The 20876-nt window shown below is 41.0% G+C and overlaps 1 protein-coding gene and 1 long non-coding RNA gene across 7 annotated transcripts in view; one reads left to right on the top strand and one right to left on the bottom strand.

Annotated features, from left to right (window-relative positions):
• The window catches only part of KLF7 (KLF transcription factor 7), a 101143-nt gene that overhangs the window by 18715 nt on the left and 61552 nt on the right, over positions 1–20876 (top strand). The window lies entirely within an intron of this gene.
• On the bottom strand, positions 132–2074 carry LOC139032133 (uncharacterized). Its single transcript, XR_011484657.1, has 2 exons — positions 1893–2074; positions 132–1562 (listed from the first exon to the last, which is right to left on the bottom strand). It is a non-coding gene; the product is annotated as an uncharacterized lncRNA (long non-coding RNA).

The raw sequence follows: 20876 nt of genomic DNA, 5'->3' as shown, positions 1-20876 counted from the left end.
GCCATACCTTTCTCTGCAAACTTAAATATTTATGTACTTTTAAAGTTTAGTTCTGATTTTTTAAAAGAGGGTAGAGACTTACTCAGCTATGAGGAAAAAAACAAACATAAATTGCTTCAGATCTACTGGTAACATTTTCAAGTTTGCAACAAACAGTTTTATTGGAAAACAATGTTTTGCTCTTTAAAGAAAATCAAACCTGTCCTAAGACATTGCGAGAACTGGCCGATGCTACAACCCTAGCCAGTGAACATGGCGGAAAGAAGCAACAGACGCTGGGGCTGATGTTGGCACATTGTATTTTCAGGTTCTTCCGCTGTGGTTTTCCCTGTCAACTGCTAACTTATTTTATTTTAAAAACGCTTTTTATTTTGAAATAATTACAGACTCACAGTAAGAAATAATACAGAGTCCTCTGTTCCCTACAATGAGGGCATCTTACTCCATTGCTATCAGATGACTTAGTTCTTTTTGAGGGACTTGCTGTGAGGCAGTGGGGTGGGAGTGGTAAGTGGGGATACCTTGGAATACAGGGACGATGTTCTTATGGGGCAAAAGGGGCTATGGGCAGAAGGCAGGGGGAACTGAGAAGGAATCCAGGTCATATCTCCCCAGCTTGTTTGTAGCTGGGGCCTCTCAGCTGTTAAAAAGTCAATTAGCTTTTGTGTAAATGAGAAAAAAGAAGAAATAAAATTGTCTATATATATACATTCAAATAAAAGGATATACTTATTGACAGTTTGAGGGAGAAGGAGGAGAGGGTGTTGGGAATTAGAAAGGGAGATTTTATTTTTTAAACCTTTTCTGTTCTGTTTAAATGTTTTTGACCTTCACATGTGTTCATTACTTTCAATTTTTTAAAGAGCAATCCGGTGATGAAGTGATGGGCCACTTGCATTTTCTTTGTGTTTTTTTTTCTTTCAGTCTTATGTTCTTTTAAAAGAATACCCAGCCTCTTGAGAGGATCAATAATTTGGACTGCTGACAATTGTCTGTAATTATAGCATGATTGCTCTTCTTTTAGTGGGGCCAATAAATTAACTCCACATCTCCCCTCCCCAACCCATTTGAGAAAATAGATACAGGAACCAGGCAGATTAGAGGTTAAATATCAGGTTTCAAGTGGATTAAACTGGATTGGGACCCAGCCGTCTCATTCTGGCATCCCAGTAGCTGCTGCGGTATCCTCTCCCCACCCCCACCCCACGGCTTGTAGGCTGCTCATCCAGGGGAAGGAAATGTGTGTCTAACTGAGCTTTAGGTCGCCAGCACCACACCGCCTACCTGGCCCCTCCGGGCTTCCTCCACAGCAGGGGGCAAAGCTTTCCAGGAGGGGGTTTAGGATGACAAGAGAGGAGCCTGGGCTATAGTGTTCTTTTCTTTAATCTCTTCTCTTACAGTATCTTTCTTGGGCCGGAGTAAGGGACAGTGATAAAAAGAAGTTTGGAAGCTTTGCTTATAGGACATCCTGGGAGATACTTGGAAGAGGGAGCCCCCGTGCCTCCGAGGAGTTCCAGCGGAGGAAGGGAGGAGTCCAGTACAGCACGGGGACAGGCTCCAGCCTAGAAGGAAGACAGGAGGCAGCGATGATGGTTTTATCTTGGTCTGACCCAGGGGAAGGGGCTCAAGGGACCGTGTGGTCCTAGGCCTTGCTCCTTGAGGAACACCGGCCAGAAAGGGACTGGGAGCAGCTAGGGAAGAGGAGTGACCCAGGGTGTGTTCAGTTCTAATCTGTCCTGAATTCCCCAACCTCACCCTGCAAGTAAAAATGGAGAGAATTTGAGGACTGCAGGCAGGTAGCCTCAAGGAAGAGTTGGTGGGGGTAGAGAGATGAAAGCAGAAGAATCCCGTGTCTCCAAAAATGCTGGTGTGGAGACCGCTTTGTCCCTTACCTGTCCACCTGTCCACTGCCTCTTCTTGGCCACTTCACATCAGAATAGAACTCATCCTAGTCCCTGAAGTCAGCTGGCTCTTGCTGATCAGAGTCTGTCGTCCACCAACAAGGGGTGAAGGAGTCGGAACAGTCATACTCCTCCATAATTAACCATTGGGATGCTTGAGAAGAAAGTAGGGAATGCTGTGTTTGTAGTTACACTTCATTTTTCTTCTGTGATTTTCGTTTGGTTCTCTTTCTTTGTGATTGACTCAGTTTCTATCTGATTTCTCAGATATCAACTATTATCTCATGAATAGTTGATAGTTGCTCTTCTTGTGAAGCCAGGAACCACCTATGTTGCTATCCTGGTGACATCACTCTCTTGGTTCCTTTTCTTTAACTGATTAATTTAATTCATCCCTCTCTCCTTCTCTTCCTTCCTCTCTTCCTCTCCTGAAGGCTTTTGATATGCCAAGCATTGTACTCGGTGCTGAGAATGTATTAATGACCCAAACAGATACTGTCCTTGCTAGAGTCTAGAGGTGGACCCACAAGCTAAATAAATGTGGATGTATGCATTGTGATTGGCGTATAAGGAAAAGAACAGAGTGTCAGAGAGAATATTTCTTCAGTGACTTTCCCAGTCACATCTAAAGTAGTTAAGGAATTTTCTTGCTCATCTCATAGCTTTTTTATATACTCCCCAAAATGTTCTTCTCAAAACTTTTTCCTGGAAGTGTGTAGTTGACACTCAAAAAAGAAATCTAAAATGGAACAAACATTTTGGGTTTAGTATACTTATGATCTTTATTTCATTTATTGCATGTATTTCATTTATCATGAGTCTCCTCTTGAGTGTGTAAATTCTCTTCTCTGTGTGTAGCTGGAATTTTAATCTTGCTAAACAAAAAAGCTGTCACACTTCATAAACTATATGTATTGTCAGTGTTTGAGTAAGTGTATTATCTTCCAAAGGTTTTTTTTTTAAACCTCATCTTCTTTTCCAATAGATTTATTTTATTCCTTTCATAGGAAAAAGTGAGGAAAGTAAAGAAAAGGAAAAGCTAATGGTCTTTTCATGTCACATAGCAAATCATGGCAGGCCGGAGATTCTGACTAAGCATGTCAGGTAAAGCTTTAATGGTATGTTACTATGCAGCACTTCCTTATAAAACCTGTATACGTAAAAGCAGCAGGTAATTTATGGTCATCAGTGGTGGCAGTGTTAAAAAATATAGATATGATAAGCATTCTGTTCCTTAAGTTCTGCCCCGGGACTGATTGGTGAGTTGCCCTTGTGTCCTGTTGAGTGATGTGAATAATACCGATGAATGTATCAGGTGATATTTGTTTGATTCTAGCTAAAGAAAAGAAACCTTTCTGGAAAGAGTGATGCTTCTTTAACAGCAAATGGATTGAATTGATGTAAGTATGGTTTGCAACAAGGGATATTTAACCTTCTATCTAGAATCAAATGCCAGAGTCAGAGACGCTGACGATAACTGTTACTTTACAGAGAAGACTTGCTTAATCTGCATGATTGGAGGAAGGCTTTGGGGATAAAGACGTATCTGAAAACACTTTGCTTACCTTTGTGCTGTGTGCTTAGTCGCTCAGTCATGTCCAGCTCTTTGCCACCCCATGGACCATAGCCCACCAGGCTCCTGTGTCCATGGGGATTCTCCAGGCAAGAATACTGGAGTGGTTTGCCATGTCCTCTTCCAGGGGATCGTCCCAACCCAGGGATCAAACCCAGGTCTCCCACATTGCAGGCGGATTGTTTACCATCTGAGCCACTTTTCAGCCTTGTAGTGACAGTTACAGTCATACCTGAGGGATGGTGGCAGGATACTATAGAGACCAAGATACAGCCTCACATGAAGAGAAGGATGAAATGCACCCTGTTCCACAGGCGTGCATGAAATGTGCTGGTGACGCTGACTTGGTGATAGAGGCAGTTGAATTGGGTCATGTGACCTATGCAAGGGAAGCCGTGACCCAGCTGGTTGGGAGTCCTAAGCAAATCAGAAGGGACACAAGGATGGGGCTGGTGGTTTTATTTCCATGCAGGTATAACAGAGGCTCTGTGTTCTCTTCTGCTGACATTTGAAAATGTTCATTTTGGTGTTTGTCCGTGACCCAGGAAAACAAGGTGAAAAATTAGCAACAGTGGGATGCTATAAAGCTTGTGACTGAACATTTCTATGATGTTTTTGAAACTTGCCTTGGGTTAGCCCCTTGGCATGACTTTTTGGAAGTCTAAACCAAACAATAAGTCCTTGTCATTCAGACCTAACTTGTCTCCCTCTGTGACTTCTCCTTGACCAAGGGCATGATTTTTATGGGAGTGGAGGAGGTGCTGTATCAATACTGGGTTCATCTGTAGAGCTTAGATGAATTTGCCTCCCGAGAGTTCAGACTTTAATGAAGCATCCTTTCCCTTGGAGCCAGCCTGCCTTTCTGCTGTCTTCACTCTCCACTAAGGCAGAGAGCAGAGCCTTCTCTTATGATATTGCAGAGTTAATAATGCTGCTCTATTGATTTTGTGAGCTGCTCAGTCACAGGGGGATGTGGGGGTGGGGATGGGTCCAGCGCTCGTAGTACGCTTCCAGTACGCTTCCTCCAGCTCTCTTTCCAGCCTGGAGCTGTTGTTTTGAATCTGGAAGCTTCTCACCAGGGCTGGATTTCCAAAGGTCAAATGTGCCTGCACATTTTGTCCTTAATGAGTTAGCTCTGCCCTGGAGCCCTCCCCAAACTTGCCAGCGTTCAACCTGAGCGGTAGCAACAGCAACTTCATAACCAGGTCCAATTGCTTGACGCTCCACCCTTGAGAGGTGCCAAAAGGAGCCGCTCAGTGTTATTGGCCAGGAGAATGTGGTCATAAATGCATGTCTACAGGAATGGGTGAGGTTTCCTCTTTGCTTAGAAAGCCAGAAAAACATCAACAGAAAGGGGCTACAAAGGAGAAAAACACATCCAGGCGCTGAACCTTTGGTCCCCTCACCAACAAAACATTTGATGGTTTTAATGAGGAAATTCCACTTTTTTTTTTGCCCTTAAAAAAAGGGGGTGGGGGGAGATATACTTTTTAATCATCTCCTTTTTTTCCCTCTTGTTTCTCTTTTATTCCATATTTTGTCTTCTTCCAGCTCTTGCTTTAAACCTGGTGTACACAGATCTTCCGAGGAACTGATGTTTCTTTTTCTTGATGACGAGTGGTTCTTAACTTACTGTTGATCTTTTTGCCTTGGCTACCAGGAAACTCAGGGCTGAATTTCATTGTGTGCTTGATATAATTGCATTTTTTAAGCTAAGATTTCTTTTAATAATATTTATCTCTTCTTTCCTTCTCGTTTGAAGGCTTATTATATGTGTGTCTTAAACTAGGAGTATAAATCTGAAATGGAAAATGCCTCAGATGACTTTGTAAAACATTGGGTTCAGAAGTATTACTTGGTAGCATTAATATGACCATTGGGCCTCACTAGTATTTTTTGAGCTCTTTGTCTTTCCCTGAATTATCCCGGATGCTCTAAAGAAACAGCCATGGCTGTTTAGTAAATTACACTGGTAAAACTCAGCCCAGAGCAAGCAAGCGACGTCATTTTCAGCCAAAGACTGTGTTTTCTAGGCCCTGGAGTTGCGTTTGTTGCCGCTCCTTCATAGCTGCCCCGTGTATCAGAAACATCAATCTGCTGATCCTTTTCCAGGTACACAGCCGGGCTTTCGTGTGTCTGCCTGCCCTTTCTAGAATGCTATTACTCCCTTTCTCCACTTAACAGAAGCTCACTCATTTTTCAAGGTCTGGCTCAAATGTGACTTTTTCACATGGCCTTTACCGACCTCTCCAGGAAAGGTTCTTTTGCTGTGATGCCATAATACACCGTTTGTCCTAATTATCAGTTACACACATACTCTCTTTAGTTGGACATATTTCTAACCCTCTGTCCCTGCTATACCATGGGTGTCTTGTAGGCAGATATTGAGCCCTAGGACTCCCTGAAATCTCCAGCAAAGTGTCTGATGTAAAGCAGAGATTCAGTAAATAATTGTTCAATTAATTTAAAAGAAGGACAAGACACAGTACCTGCTCCTGAAAAGCCGACAGAGTTCAAATGGGTGGTACCTGCATATGCCAGCAAAGTTCTTTCTCCCTGGCTGTTAGCCTGCTTGACAAAGCTACCAGTTTGATCTGGTTGCTTCTGAGAAGAGCACAGAATGATAAGTAATAGTGGCTCCTAATCAAGATTTTTTTTTTTAATTCATTTAAGAAGAATTTACTGAGAAACTACTGCTGATACCTAGCACTGTGCTTAGCCCGAGGGAGGTTTAAAACTTGGTGCCTGGCCTCCAGGCTTCTGTGGATTTGTCCGCGCTCACCCTCTCCTGCTTGACATTTCATGGCGACATCTCTGCACATTTCCCTTTCTTGTGTCAAGATTCTTCTCGAGAGCAGGGATTCCAGCTGTGTGGTGCTGGGCAAGGGTAGCTGAGCAGAAGATGAATGAAAGTGCTGCTCATTTGTGATTTCCTCCAGATGGGTCTCTCCTCAAGTAAGCAATTTCATAGAAAAACTCGGTGGAAGGTTTACTGCAGTTCCCACCCATCTCTGTTGTCATAGTCTTTACACTAAATCCTGGCCCCTGTAGGTGCTTGAGTGTGTGAATCCTGACCTAGATTTATCAGGAAGGGCACTGATACCTACTCAAAGCATGTGTGTGTGTGTGTGTGTGCACGCTCAGTCGTTCAGTCATGTCCGATTCTCTGATCGTATGGACTTTAGCCCATCAGGCTCCTCTGTCCATGGGATTTCCCAGGCAAAAATACTGGAGTAAGTAGCCGTGTTCATCCTCTAGGGCATCTTCCTGACCCAGGGATCAAACCTGGTTCTCCTGTGGCTCCTGTATTGGCAGGCGGATTCTTAACCACTGAGTCACCTGGGGATCCTTAAAAACAACACCTGTCTACTCCAGCACCTCAAGGAGAACTATGCAGCCTTGTTTCCTGGGATTTCACCTGGGAGATTGGGCAGAAACTGAGGTCTACAATCTGAAATGGAGATACCTGAAGACTCCTATAAGTGGAGGGATCAGAATAGTAAAATTTCATCTTCCGCATGCTTTGCTTCCTTTAGACAAGCAAAGATTTGGTCATGAGAACCCAGAGACCAAACAGGAGGTGACTTGAAGAAGGCCACAAAGTTAATTACATAGGAGGAGCTGGTTAAAGTCCTCCTGATTTCAGTCTGTGTTCTCTCTGTGACCCCACATTGCCTTTGATATCTGTAAAAAGTCCCAAAGTGGAAAGGTTTTGATATCCAAGATTGATGAGGTACTCCATCCCAATAAGATGCTTAATTACTTGATTTTTTAATAAAGATGGTCTTCCATGACCACACCTTTCTGAATCACAATAATGTTGCAGCCATCTTTCTTCTTAGCTGACTACCAAATGATTATAGACAAAACCACTTTAAAATTAAGGTTTAGTTTCCATGTAGGGAGCAGGGCCAAGTGTCTGTTTTACCCTTGAGTTGATTTGCTGCCCAAAGTTTGATAGATCTCCTTGGTTAGAGGTGTGTCACCTGAGAAGAGGTATTGGCATCCAGGATTTTTACACAGGAATGAAATGCTTGCTGTTCATCTGTTTTGCATGCTGCTATTTTTCCTCCTCTTCTTGCTGCTTCTATTCCTTCTGTGTCCTTTTTCAAGCTGCATGTTTTATTTGAATCTTATACAAAAGAAATGAGTGATTGATAGTACTGGTGTTGAAAATAGCTTAAGATTGAGTATTCTGAAGGGCACTGGTTGAGAGGGATGTTGAATCTGGTTTAGTCAAATATCCATTTTTATGTTTATTAAAACTAGGAAAATTTTTTTTTAAATGTTGAATGGTAGGTTCAATTACCCCTTTTAAAAAATGTATCACTTAGAGTTTCCATACATTTGTCATTAATCCAATAAAAAAAATAATGTTAGGTTCTTAGTAAACCATAGTTATAAATTTTCTTAGTTCAGATCTTAATGATGCTGATTCCATTTCTTTCTGTCTCATTGATGACACTTGATGTTGACAGATTGGAATGACTAAAATTCTAATTACTTTTAACAATCCAACCAAGGTTTGGAACAGCCAGAGAAAACTCAGAAATTTCCTGATAAAGGATATTGTCAAAACTAAGACCTCTTGTTTCCTTCTTACCAGGAGAAATTACACAGAAATTACACAAATAGTTGAAAAGCTTGTGGAATGAAATTCGGGTATTGTGCTTACAATTTGGGAAGATCCTGAACCTTTGTCAGGAATCCTATTCCTTCAAGCGTACTGCAGATGGTTTGTTGAACTTTCTATGTTTTGAGATCATGATAGAGGGTTCAGAGTTGGACCAGAAAAAGAGCCTTAAGGGAAAAGCCAAAGAATCCTTTGGTTCTGTTTCTGGTTTTGTTGGTAGTATGGCTATAGAAGTATGGAAAACCCAGTTTTCTTTACCAGAAAGGCTTCGCCATTAATAGGAAGGGGATTTTAATCCTTGTTGTCCTCATAGGAGGACTTTAAGGTGACATGAAAACATTGACAACCATTTTCAGAAGCTTTGCACAAGCAGTTCTCTATAAAAAAGTTATATGTCATTTCATGTGGATTGGATTGGAAAAGTCCCAGTTTCACCTGGCTGCTGTCTTTATGATTTGTTCCTGATTCTGTCAGCTTGTTTTCTAGAGAAAATGGAGGGTTTCTATGGATCTCTGATTCCGTGAATAGTGGGTTCAGAGCTCAGAGTGTGTTTTCAAGAATGACATAGATAATACATCCCTGCCTCAACAAAAGTAATCCTTTCCTTCATATAGTTGTTTGCAAATCCTGATGATGTGGATGTCATTTTTATTTTCTTTTTCCAAAAAGCACATTCAAGAACTCAATTTGTTGAAGAGCAAGCCAAATATGACCAAATTTTATGACAATTGCAAATATAGACACAACATCAGAATATCTCCTTAATTAAGGCTGTGGCTCTGCTGGGGCCCACATTCCAGGATTCTCAGTTGAGAAAACATGTTTTCTTTATAGGGGAGTTTTATTAGCAGCAATGTTCCGGTATGTGGTTCAGGTTAATTAATGATGTAGTCACACTGGTGTCTTGCCATAAGTTTTATCCCAGTAAGCAGGGCACTAGGAAATCTCATTGGCATATCCTGTCGTGCCAAAATGGAATCCTTAATTTGAAGCATTAAAATACATCACAGTGAGGTCTGTCAACAAGGTAGTTTAAGAATTTTTAATGTGGATACCACCTTACACTGAGATTTCATCCGCCGTAAACTATTAAAAAGTATGTGCATTGATGTCAGTGAATATATGCCATTTTGAAATATTTTGTTGGCTGATATGATTGAGATCTCATAGACCGAGACCACCCACAAGCTCTGGTGGAGTTGACCTTCAATTGTGTAAGGAGATTTGTACCAAAAACCACCTTTTCCCCATGAGAGTTTTTATTAATTTTAAATCACGGTGGCGTTTTAAAACTTAATTTATGTTGTGCATATGTAGCAACCTTCCTTGGAGGTTGAAACAACAAAGCAACTGGATTGGAAATTAGATTTTCCCCCTTATGCTGCTAATGTAGTTCTTGTTCCATTGGGACTTCCCCTTTGCATGGGCTGATGATTTCTTTGAAACTGTATGGAAATTGGTTCAGACAGGAACAAAGAGGAGAGGGGATGGCAGTGATGATTCAAATTAGTGTCTCTTCTTCAATGAGAAGAATGTGCGCCTGAAAGTCCATGTCATGCCGCACCAGGCAAGCCACCTAGTGTTAAATGAGATGCCAGAGCTACTGGAAACCAAACTTCAGGGCCTCAACACTTGATTCTTCCCTGTCAAGTTGGGTTGAATTGTTAATTTGAAGTCTGCAACATTGGATTGTGGTTCAGAAATGGGCCGGGCAGTTTTTCTTTTCCTTACATGATGGAAAACCATTCTTTCTCCCTCATCTGTTCCCAGCCATCGTTGAAAGCTTCCTATTGCCTAACAATAAACAAGAAAGAGAATGTCTCTGGGACTCTGGAAAAAATGATGAGTTTAGGGAAAAGCATCTGAAAGACATGAAAAAGAATTACATTTCATTGTCAGTGACATGTGCACATGCTCACATACACAGGGACCCTGTACAACTTATATGCAATATTTTCACCCTTAGCTCTTGCCTAGTTCAAACACCATACCCTCTTAATTGGATTTTGGCTTACTTCCAGGTTCAGTGTTTGAGGGCTCTGTATCTCTGAGATGATGATCCTGAAATAGATAGCATCTCTCAGTAGAGATATCTTTTTATGTAAAATTCTTGAAGGGAACGGAGAGGAACGAAATGTTTTGTGTTTAGGAATTTAGGGGAAAGTCACCAGAAGGGGCCAAAACAGGAATTTCCCAGGACCTCACATATGTAAGTGGAGTGTGAGGCTATTTAAGATGGCAGAAAACAGGATCCTCGCTGCCTGTGAAATTGGAATGCACTCTTTCATGGAAAGACCAGTGAATATAGGGAGACTCATGTTGGGGACCAAATGGATGTGACCCTCAAGGCTGCCGAGACCAGTGGCCAGAGTTGCCTTTCCCAGGGAGCCCCTTTTGGGTGTAGAAATGGGAATAGATGATAGAAGATGCTTGAGCCTCGCCCCTCAGGGCACCAGTTAATGAGCACCTGTTGCGGAAGCCAGGAGAGGAGGGTGGGTTTGTTCATCTGAGTGACACTCTGAACACATGATGCAATACCGACTTCTGAGGAGAAATGCCCTCCTTGCATCTGTTTGAAATGGGCAAGTGTGAGGACCCAAGACTGATCCCTTTGTCTTGAGCAGAGACTCTATTCTGCTCAGTCTGATGAGAATGAATCACCAGCACGTGCTTTCCCAGTGCTAACGTGTGAACGGGGGAGAAATGTTGATGGAGCCCTTTGACCTCGTGAGGTAGACTTTTTAGAATAGATTTCTTGGCTAGAGAGACCAGCTATCATTCTCCGTGGAATTCGGCATTGACTAATGGCTTCATTGATTCCTTTATCCATTAAACTAGTATGTATAGATGGCTTTTCCAGGCCCTGTGCTGAGTGTGGAGATTCACTGGCACATAAGCTGGAGGTCCCTACTCTGCTGGAACTTCCTTAATAGTAGGGAAGAAAGACAGTAAACATGAAAACAAATACTTTGGATCTTTTCAGGGCTTGGCAAGTAACTGAAAAGCAAATAAAACAGGGTAGTCTGATAGAGAATGAATAGGATGTTTGAGTGATTTAGGCAAATCAAAGGACTCTGAATAGGTGGCAGTTAAACCAGAACATCATAGGTTAAAAGAGGGCAGGTAATAGCAGGCACTGTGGCTCTGAGCTTGGTCTGTTTGTGTGCATGGGAGAAGGGTGAGAGGTGAGGAAGGCAAGACAAGTTCACGTAGGATCTGATTGGCCATGGCACGTAAGTAAGTGTGACGGCAGGCAACTGAAGGATTGTCAGCAAGAATTGGAGCTGGAAGGAGTCTTTGCGAGGATGGTTCACTCATTTTGCGGAGAAGGAAGTGAACTCTCTGCTCAGGGTTAGTAGTTTAGTGGGAAGGGGAGAGGCAGCATCAGAAAGGGAGACATTGAACCTGATTCCCAGACCAGGCTCTTTTACCAGCAAAAAATGAGAATTGAACATAGCAGCTTGTCCACTTGTGTTTTTCTGGCGTCTCTTCCTGGTGGTTTCCAGAGGCCAGAGGAGAAAAGATGAAGTGGCCAGAGGAAGAGGAACATTCTTTGAGATGAGGAAATGACTTTTACTTCCTACACAGGGCTGCCCTATGGCCTTTTAGGAATCTAAATATGCCTCTCATTTAGGAACGCTGGGTGTATCCCAGACAGTAAGCATTTAAAACTTTATTTTTTTAATGAAAAACATTGAAGAGACAATATCACCTTTAATTATTAAAATACTGTGGAATCCTACAAGGACTGTTGTTGATTATATATACATACATCTTGTTTCTGATGTTCTTTTGGTGAAGGAGGGAGAATTTTTGGCTTTTATCATACTCTTGGACCCCTGCCTGACCAGAATTATGCTCAAATATGTTGACATTTTGATGGAATTGTTTTGAGTTGCTTCATTCACTTATTCATTGCCTCATTCATTCATTCAACAAGACAAACGGACCATGAGACAAACACAAGTCCAGGTGTCTTTGAGGAATCCACATTCTAGTGAAGATTAAATGCTAGTGAGGCCGATACCCATGGTGAACCAGAGGATTAGTTTCACAGTATCTGGAAACATGGGTTAGTGAGTGTCATCAGCTTCATGAGTCCCCTGTGAAGAGGCCAAAGACCAGCTTTTCTCTGGGTTCTCAGCCTCCTTCCTTTCACCAGCCACTTGGGCAGCAGAGCCACATGTCTGTTCCTTTGAAGCTGTTCTCAATGAGCCGTTCCCACCTTTCATCACTTTTACCCTTTCACCACTGTTTCATGGCATCCTGGACCCTCCAGACGAGCGGTTCCTAAGACCCCGCATCCATTCACCTGGTAGGTGAGAAAACAGCCCCATGAGGTAGGTCACTGAATCTTTTCTGCTCGACAGCGTTGCTTTCCCTTGATTATTTGCTGTTTTTATTTTTCCTTTCCGTGCCCTCCATGTTCTTAGACATGCAATAAAAAGAACACATTATACTGGCTGCAGCATCCAGAGAGAGTGTTTCAGGCCCTGTCCTAGGCACTTGGCACTTGAGAGTGTTGTAGGTTTTTTACAGATGAGGAAACTGAGGCAGAGTGGTGCGTAACTTGCCCAGCAATGAGTTGAGCTAGTAAGTAGCGCAGCCTGATATTGGACATTGGCAGTCTGTCTCCAGGGCCAACTCTTAACCCCTTCTCTTCTGCCTTTCAGAGCACTCAGGGCCAGTTTCTTTAACTGGGGTGAGCAGCCCAGTGGCACACTCATGCTGCCACCTGAAATATTTTGAGAAGTGGATTCCAAGTACCTCAATTTAAGTAAATGTACAACCTTGTATGTCAGGAAAAGCCGCTCAGGGCTTGGTTTTCATTCTGGTTTTGGTTGTCATTTTTGCCGTCTGAGGAGCAGAACAAACATTCCTTAGTACTTCTGCCTTTAACATGCCACACTGGAAATTCTTGAAAACTCTCTTGGTTTCGAAAATATCCTCTGTGATCACCAATCACTAAATTGCATCTGCCACTGAGGGCCCTGATGAGAATTGAACCTGTTGTTCTTGGGAAATTCAAGCTTTGTCTGGGTATGTGTATGTCTGTACATTGTACACATAGGCAATTGTGCTTCAGGGTAAAAAGAAGCAATCATATATGTATATGTAATTTTTATGGGAGGTAGAAAAAGGATATATTTAATTTACCCAACTGAGAAGGATATAACAATTGACCAGAAGGGAGTCCATAAAATGAGTTTGCTTTAAAGAAAAAAAAAAAGTCCCAGTAGCCTGAGTCAGCCTGTGCAAGTGATTTGGGAGAGGAAGGGGAGATGATGTCATGGGTTCGGCATGTTCCCATCTTGGCCACTCAGTGTTGAGGGGCCCGGGGAGTTTGGGGAGGGTGTGTGCATGTGTGTGCAGAGTTCACGGGAGCGGGTGGGGGAGTGAGTAAGAGCGCGTTGTGAAACAGCATTAATAACCCCTTGTCAGACCTTTCTCTGTTCCTGTGTTTTTCAGCAATTTTGGTTTGAATGAAGGCTCTCTAGCCAATTAATGTTTATTTGTTTCCTTTGGCAAGAGCCGTTGGGGGAAGGGATAAGATTGGGGAGTCGAAACATTTTTGTTTTGTTTTTGCATTTTGGAAGAAGAGGCAAGTAATGTGAGTCTGGGTTTTCAATGAAGGCTCCCCTGCCCACCCCGCCCCTCAGCCCCAACCCACCCCTTTAAGAGGCAGGAGGCAAGACATGGCCAGCTGGTGCCTGGAACTGACACAGGTGCAGAGGCTGTGGGGGGTGGGGAGCCAAGAATAATTACAGGTTTTTGAAGCATCAGGCCCCTCCTGACACAAGCGCTCGTTGCAAAAACTGCTCTTTATGGAAAATTAATGGTGAAGCTGAGCAACTGTCAGGATCACTGTTGTTCCCAGGGAGCATCACTCCTTGGAGGGCATGCCTTCTCCCAGGTCCGTGAACTCTTGAGAGTCGCTGGGACAGGACTTAAAGCAAGGACTGTTGGCACTCCCCAACATGGGGACGGGCTTTTCCTTTCGGGGTATCTCTTCTGCAGTTTTGTCTTTCTTAATCCACACTCTCAACCCAGAGCCAGGTCTTTGCTCTAATGGAGGATGATTTTTAATTGACTATTATTAAGGCATGAATTTTATTTTGTCCATGAAAGTGTGATGACTGAAGCAGAGACATCTAATGAAATTTCTTTTCAAGCTGTAAAGTAACACATGGAATTTCCTCCAGCGTGTGTCAAGCTAAATTGAGGCTTCGTTGGAAAGTATGTTGATAGCGGACCCAAGCATCTTCAGTGTTCTAGCTGCAATGAGCAGTGGTGTCTCTCTACCACTTGTAAGTTGAATTTAGTTTTAGTTCAGTGGCCAAGTAATAGCGAGTGACTCTCCTAAAGGGCTGATGGAGGGTAGTTGCAGCAATTGTGGACAGAAGCCAGAGTGATAGACTTCTAATTGGTGTGTTCTGAAAAGTAACATGTGGAAAAATAACCCTGAGCCAAGATAGGAAGACCTCTTATGCATGGGCCTCCTTATCCCTAGTGGACACTTAATTTTAAGGATTACAGACACTGTGAAGGAAGAAAGTGCTATTCTAAGTTGTTGGAGGTTTGAGGAGCCTTCCTTCAAGGAGCATAAGACCTGGATCCCAACTCTGCTTAGGTTATGTGGCTTTAAAACTCGCCTTAACACTTAATTTGGATTTGTGTTGTTTGTTCTTTTTTTTTTTTTTAACTGTACCACAACTTAAGACATCCTTGGGAGATGAAACGGGTATTTGAGGCTGTTTATTTCAAAGACATTACCCTCTCCCCAAGCCTTTAATCTGGTCTCCTTTCTCCCCAGCCTCCCCATGGAAGTATATACAACACATACTTTTTTTTGTATGTTGAAAATAGTTTGGGGAGTAGAAACACTGAAGAGGTTTTGGTAGAAATTTCCCAACTTTCATGATTGTTTAGAATTCAATTAATTTTCGTAGTAGTGTCTCTCAGAATTTACAAATTACTAGAGGGAAATATTTAATTTGGTTTCAGCACCAGCAACCAGTTGATGTGAGAAACAGTGGAAAGGAATGTGATGTTACAGTGATTTCAGCACTGTGGTTATTTCGTGGAGTTAGCAGTTCTGGTAGTGATGTGTAATTCTGTTGTACCTCTGGAGTGTGCTATTGATGTGGGTTTGTTTTTTTTTTTAACCTAATAACTGAAAAATGCAGTAAGAGATTTTCACTTACGCCATATACTTGCTTACCCACAATATCTAGATAGAATTTATTCTCTCCTAACCTTCTATCCTAATGTTTTCCCACAATGGAAGTCAAGAAAAAGTGTATGTTGGTTTAAAATCATCAGAGAAATCACTTTCTAGATCTTACAAGGTTAATTCTTGTCACTGGTTCACACATCCTGCCTGCTGTGAGTTAGGTTCAGCGTTACCTTCTCCTCCTCAAACCTGCTTTGAAATGTTGAAACCCAGGAAGATGGGCAAAGAGTTGAGGTGCTTGTTATGTAAGGTTCTCCCATATGCTTACTGAGCTTGTCAAGGTGCTTCCTTTCCCTCTTCTAGTTCCTGAGAAAAATGGTAACAGAACTCTCTGGTCGTGCTTTCCACTTCCTTTTCTAAACTCTGACCTAATTTTAAAAGACTAGAAATATGACAGAACCATTACATCATATCATCCTTTGAAGGGAAAAAAAGAAATCACAAAGTTCCCATAAATATCAACTTTGCAATCCTATAGAGTTTTCAAGTTGGCTGTAGGAGTTAGAATAATAAAGATCTTGCTAAAAAGTATAAAGTGTGAGCATAGTGAAGAGTATGTAGAAAGACTGCATATTGTAGAAGATTGCTTTACAGAAGAAGGCCAGATTGCCCTACTACAAGTAGCTTGTCTTGTGTCACTTTGAATTTCCATTCTGGGATGTGTGTGACGATTTCAAATCACAGAAAAGTAATTAAGCTTTGGGATACTCCCAGGAGAAAGGTAAGAAGTTCTTCTCCCTGTTTCTATACTTCAGACTCTTTGGGGACTGTGGCACCATGGTTAATAGCACGTGACAAAACCACACATAATAAATGTCACAGGGAGGGGCTCCCACGGGCAGCCATGTACACGTCACCTGTGTGTGCAGTTACCTGGGTGAGCATTCTTTCTGGGAACCAAAGTTCACCCCTTTCTTTCTAGAAGCATCGTCATCATCATAACCATCAACATCAGCAGGTCAAGGTCTGATCTCAGAAGAAGCATGATTTTGCAGGTTTCCGCAAAGGAGAATGCTGTGTCTCCCCATATTTTTGCATCTATCTTCTTTCCTCAGATTGTTTTATCTGTTTCTATTTTTAACTCTTACATTTTTTAGAGGAATGAAGTATGTGGGATACTTGGAATGAAGGGCAGATGGCTAACGGGAACACAAATGACTGATGATTGATTATAAACATAAGTAGTAGTAGGTGGCATTTTATTTTGATGACTGTATGTTTCCAGAAAGAAATCATTAGCAAAATGCAATTTCTTTTATTTCTTTTTTACTCACTAAATCAAGTATATGTGGATCCAAAGACTACAAATAACTATTCCTAATGACACAGCTATTGAGCGGTGCCAAGAATATTGGACCACTGACTTTGTCTTATGTTCTAATTAAAAGATACAGAAATATTTACAGTGGTGGTGATGGATGGTGTTTGTGAGGTCAGCTTAATTTTTAGAAAGTTCTTAACAACTCCACACCACTTCAAATACTTAGATATATCTCCCATCTGAGATAACAAAGGTAGAATTGAGCTCTAAAAGATTATTTTTATTGTTTGAGGCTTAAGTGATTTAAACAATATGATTATTGCTTTTAAGGAGATCATAAATCTTAATAAACCAGACATGTCACCAATTTATGGCCCCTTAGATTCATTTTGGAGATACTGTTTAATTGTCCAGGATTGAAGAGGAATGTTTTCCAACACTTGGCAGCCAGCATATTTTCTTAACTGTATTTCCTAGACCAGGCTCCTTAAAGAGATAGACTTGATGTTGAACTTTGAATGAAAGGATAATTAGTGGGGGAGAAAATAAAAGATTGTGTCAAGTATATGGGCATGAGGGAAAGTTACGGAGAGGAAAAATAGATGAGGGAAGCCCTTTAGGAGAGATGGCAGAAGTGCCTGGAGATGTTTGTGGTCTTCCCTGGCAAGTTTCGTGTAAATTATGGTGAGATAAGGACTGGTTGAAAAAGAGCCATTTGGTAACCTTGGCATCATCATGCCCACATGTGACATGTTTCTTGCATACTTCTTGATCCTATGAAAGTAACTACCTCTTGATCCTCTGGAAGTAACTACAGCAGGGAGATTTTGGTGAACTGAATTTGTGCTGCAAGACTTGGATTAGCTTTTTTCTATCAACTTCTGCCTTTGGATCCTATCATAGAAGTTGCAGATATGGCAGTAATAGATTTGAATTTTTTTTCTTTTTTAGAGACTAGGCCTCGGATTGGAGCTTCCTTGGTGGCTCAGATGTAAAGAATCCACCTGCAATGCAGGTGACCCAGGTTCGACCCAGTATTCTTGCCTGGGAAAGTCCATGGACAGAGGAGCGTGGCCAGCTACAGTCTTTGGGGCCACAAAGAGTCAGACACGACTGAGCGAATAACATTTAAAAACACTGGGTCTTGGATGATGGTTTTTAATAAGCATGTTTCAACAAGAGGACTCTGAAGAGAATGGAGAGAGCATGTTAAAATATTTCAGAGTGATCAGTTCAAAACCAAATTCAGGTTATATTTGTTAGAAAACTCAAAGAAGCCATGCATTTTGAAATCAAGATATTAGAGAGCCTTCACAAAACTCATCTGTGACTCATAAATAATAAGAAAGTCACTTTTCACTTGGGCATCTTTCCTTCTCACTGCTGACTGTAGTAGATTTTTGAGATGGTGGAGGCTGATACAGTGTCTCAAGCTTTAAGCTGTACTGTTAGCTCAGGCTGAGCAAGGCTCATTTCTTCAAAGTGAGGTACCAGACAGCCATGATTTATGTCATTAAATTGACATCTGCTGACTCTAGTTTGGAGTTTGCTGGCTAGAGTGTCTTTGGGACAGAGTAAATCTCTGTTTCTGGTAGAAAACCAAATATTCGAACTCTTATCAAAATTGACAATCTGGGGATGCTTCTAGTTTGCTGATGGGTATTTCTTTTTTCTTTCTTTCTCATTTGAAATTATTTAGAGTTAACAAAAGTTGAAAAAAGTGTACATAGAATTCCTATATACATATTTCCAATTTACTTTAATATTACATAACTATAGTACAGGTCCCCTGGAGGCAGGCTTTGCAGCCCACTCCAGTTCTTGTCTGGAGAGTCCCATGGACAGAGGACCTTGATGGACTATGGTCCTCAGGGTTTCAAAGAGTTGAACACTACTGAAGCAACTTAGCACACATGCATGCAAATCTCTGGTTCTGGTAGAAAAATAGACATTCGAACTCTGTATCAAAATTTGCAATCTGGAGACACTCTGGTTTGCCAGTCAGTATTTGTTTTTTCTCTCTCATTTGAAATTATTTACATTTACAGAAGTTGCAAAAATTGTACATAGAGTTCCTGTATATATTTTCCTAGCTTACCCTAATATTACATAACCATAGTACAGATATCAAAATAAGAAATTAACATTGATAAAAATACCATGAACTAAATCTATACACTTTCTTTGAATTACATTGTTTTCCCCACCCCTGTTCTTTTTCTCATCCAGGATCCAGACAGGGATCTATTGCATTTAGTTGTCTTGTCTTAGTTTCCTTCAGTCTGTGACAGCTTCTCAATCTTCCTTTGTTCCTTATGACCTTGGTACTTTTAAAGAATACTGGCTAGTTATTTTGTAGAATGGCCCTCAGTTTGTATTGGTCTGATGTTTTCTCATGATTAGATTGAGGTTATTGAACTTTTGGCAGGAGAGGCATAGAGTAATGTTGTGCCCTTTTCAGCCTATCATACCACTGGAATATGATATCAATACACTGCTAAATTTCATCATATGGTTAAGATGGTGCATGCCAGGTTTCTCTGCTATAAAATTATTATGTTTCATCTTTATAATTAATAAATGTCTTATTGGGAGGGGATACTTTGAGACTAGACAAATATCTTGTTTCTCATTATACCTTCATCTATTGATATTAACATCCATTGGTGATTCTTGCTGGAAGTCATTATTTCTTTGTTATTTGACTAGCAGCAATCTTCTATTTCTATCAATACTTCTGTGTTTATTAAATGTCATTTTACTATAAGGAGGAGCTGATCTGTCTCTTCCATTTTCTTATTCAACCATTTTTTTATATCACTGTGGATTTGTGAATATTAGTTTTATTCCATGGGTTAGAATCTGTTATTATCATTATTCATTTTTATTGCTCAAATTCCCTAGATTTGGACTTTGAGAACCCCTTCAGGTTGGCTCATGTGTCTTTTTGACATACACCCATCACTTTATGAGCACTTTTTACCTTTTGGTACAACAAGATACTCCAGACTCATCTTTATTTTCTTTGCCTCAGGCCTTTCAATCAACTTTCCCTCCCGGGTTCTCTTTATTGGATAATGATATTTAGAAACCAAGCTCTTGATGCCAAGTGTGCTCACTACTATTGGGGTGTCTTTGCTTGTGGATTCTTCTGATTGACAGAGCCAGGAAATACATACATGTATACACATACATGCAAACACACCTTTATTACTATGTGTATCTCTCTGTGAATATGTATTGAAATCTCTGAATAAATATTGAAACCACAAATTCCAATTAAACATCATAGGTGTTTCTTAAGGGACTTCTTGTAATTATTTTTTTAAAATATGAGAGATAAACTATCTCTTTTGCTTGGAAATAATCTAACAATGAAATAAATACTCCTCATCCTTAATATTTTATTCTCCAGCACTCTTGATGAGCTTCTGATTGACAAAATCTTCTTTTCTCTCTAAGCCTCATCACCAGCAGATATTACAAGAAGTAGATTTCTCAAGACAACAATATCCCATAATAATTTCAGAGGACTATCCAGCATATTTTGATCGGTTCTCATGCTTCTGTAGCTCTCAGATGGAATAGAATGCCTTGTATTAGGATTGCAAGAGATAGCCTCTTAGTGATCCAGATTTTCCCATATTTAAGTGATGAGAAGTATCTCCATCCTTAGGTGATTAGTATGATCTGTGTGTTCTGGGATTCAAACTATGGCATACTGGGAAGGTTAATTTTTATCCTCCCTGAAGAGTGTGTAAATGCATTTATAGGATCTCAGTTCCTCAGAACTCTGAATATGAAGAGATCTGAGCCTCCTATTAGTAACAATCATAATTTCTTAGTGACTTTTGAACCTTTGAGCTAAAAACTATACAAGAGTATATGACATCCAAAAGCCCTATCCATAGACACTGGTGACTGTGAGATAGTTCCTGTGTGTGAGGACCTGTCTCAAGGACCTCTTCTAACCCATGATTCAGCTGACTTCCCCCTGGAACATATTTGTGCCTCAAAAGTCTGGTTCTACTCTTTGAACAAAGCTAAAGGAGCATTGTGTTCTAGAAGACATGTATTAGTGGTCATATCTAGCTTCAGCGTAGTCCAGATTAAGGTCAGCAGGTAGCTTTTCTACAGTGGAGTGGAATAGAATGATTAAAAATAATAGTATAAAGTTGATTTATCTTTGGTTGATAGACATTATGTACCTGATGGGTGCCAGACACTGTTCTTGGTACGTGATGGTTTAAAAAGGGAAGGGAAGGTTAAAGGGA

The sequence above is a fragment of the Odocoileus virginianus genome, chromosome 30 (assembly GCF_023699985.2).
Source record: "Odocoileus virginianus isolate 20LAN1187 ecotype Illinois chromosome 30, Ovbor_1.2, whole genome shotgun sequence".
NCBI classification, from domain to species: domain Eukaryota; kingdom Metazoa; phylum Chordata; class Mammalia; order Artiodactyla; family Cervidae; genus Odocoileus; species Odocoileus virginianus.
This window is presented reverse-complemented; position numbering and strand designations above follow the sequence as displayed.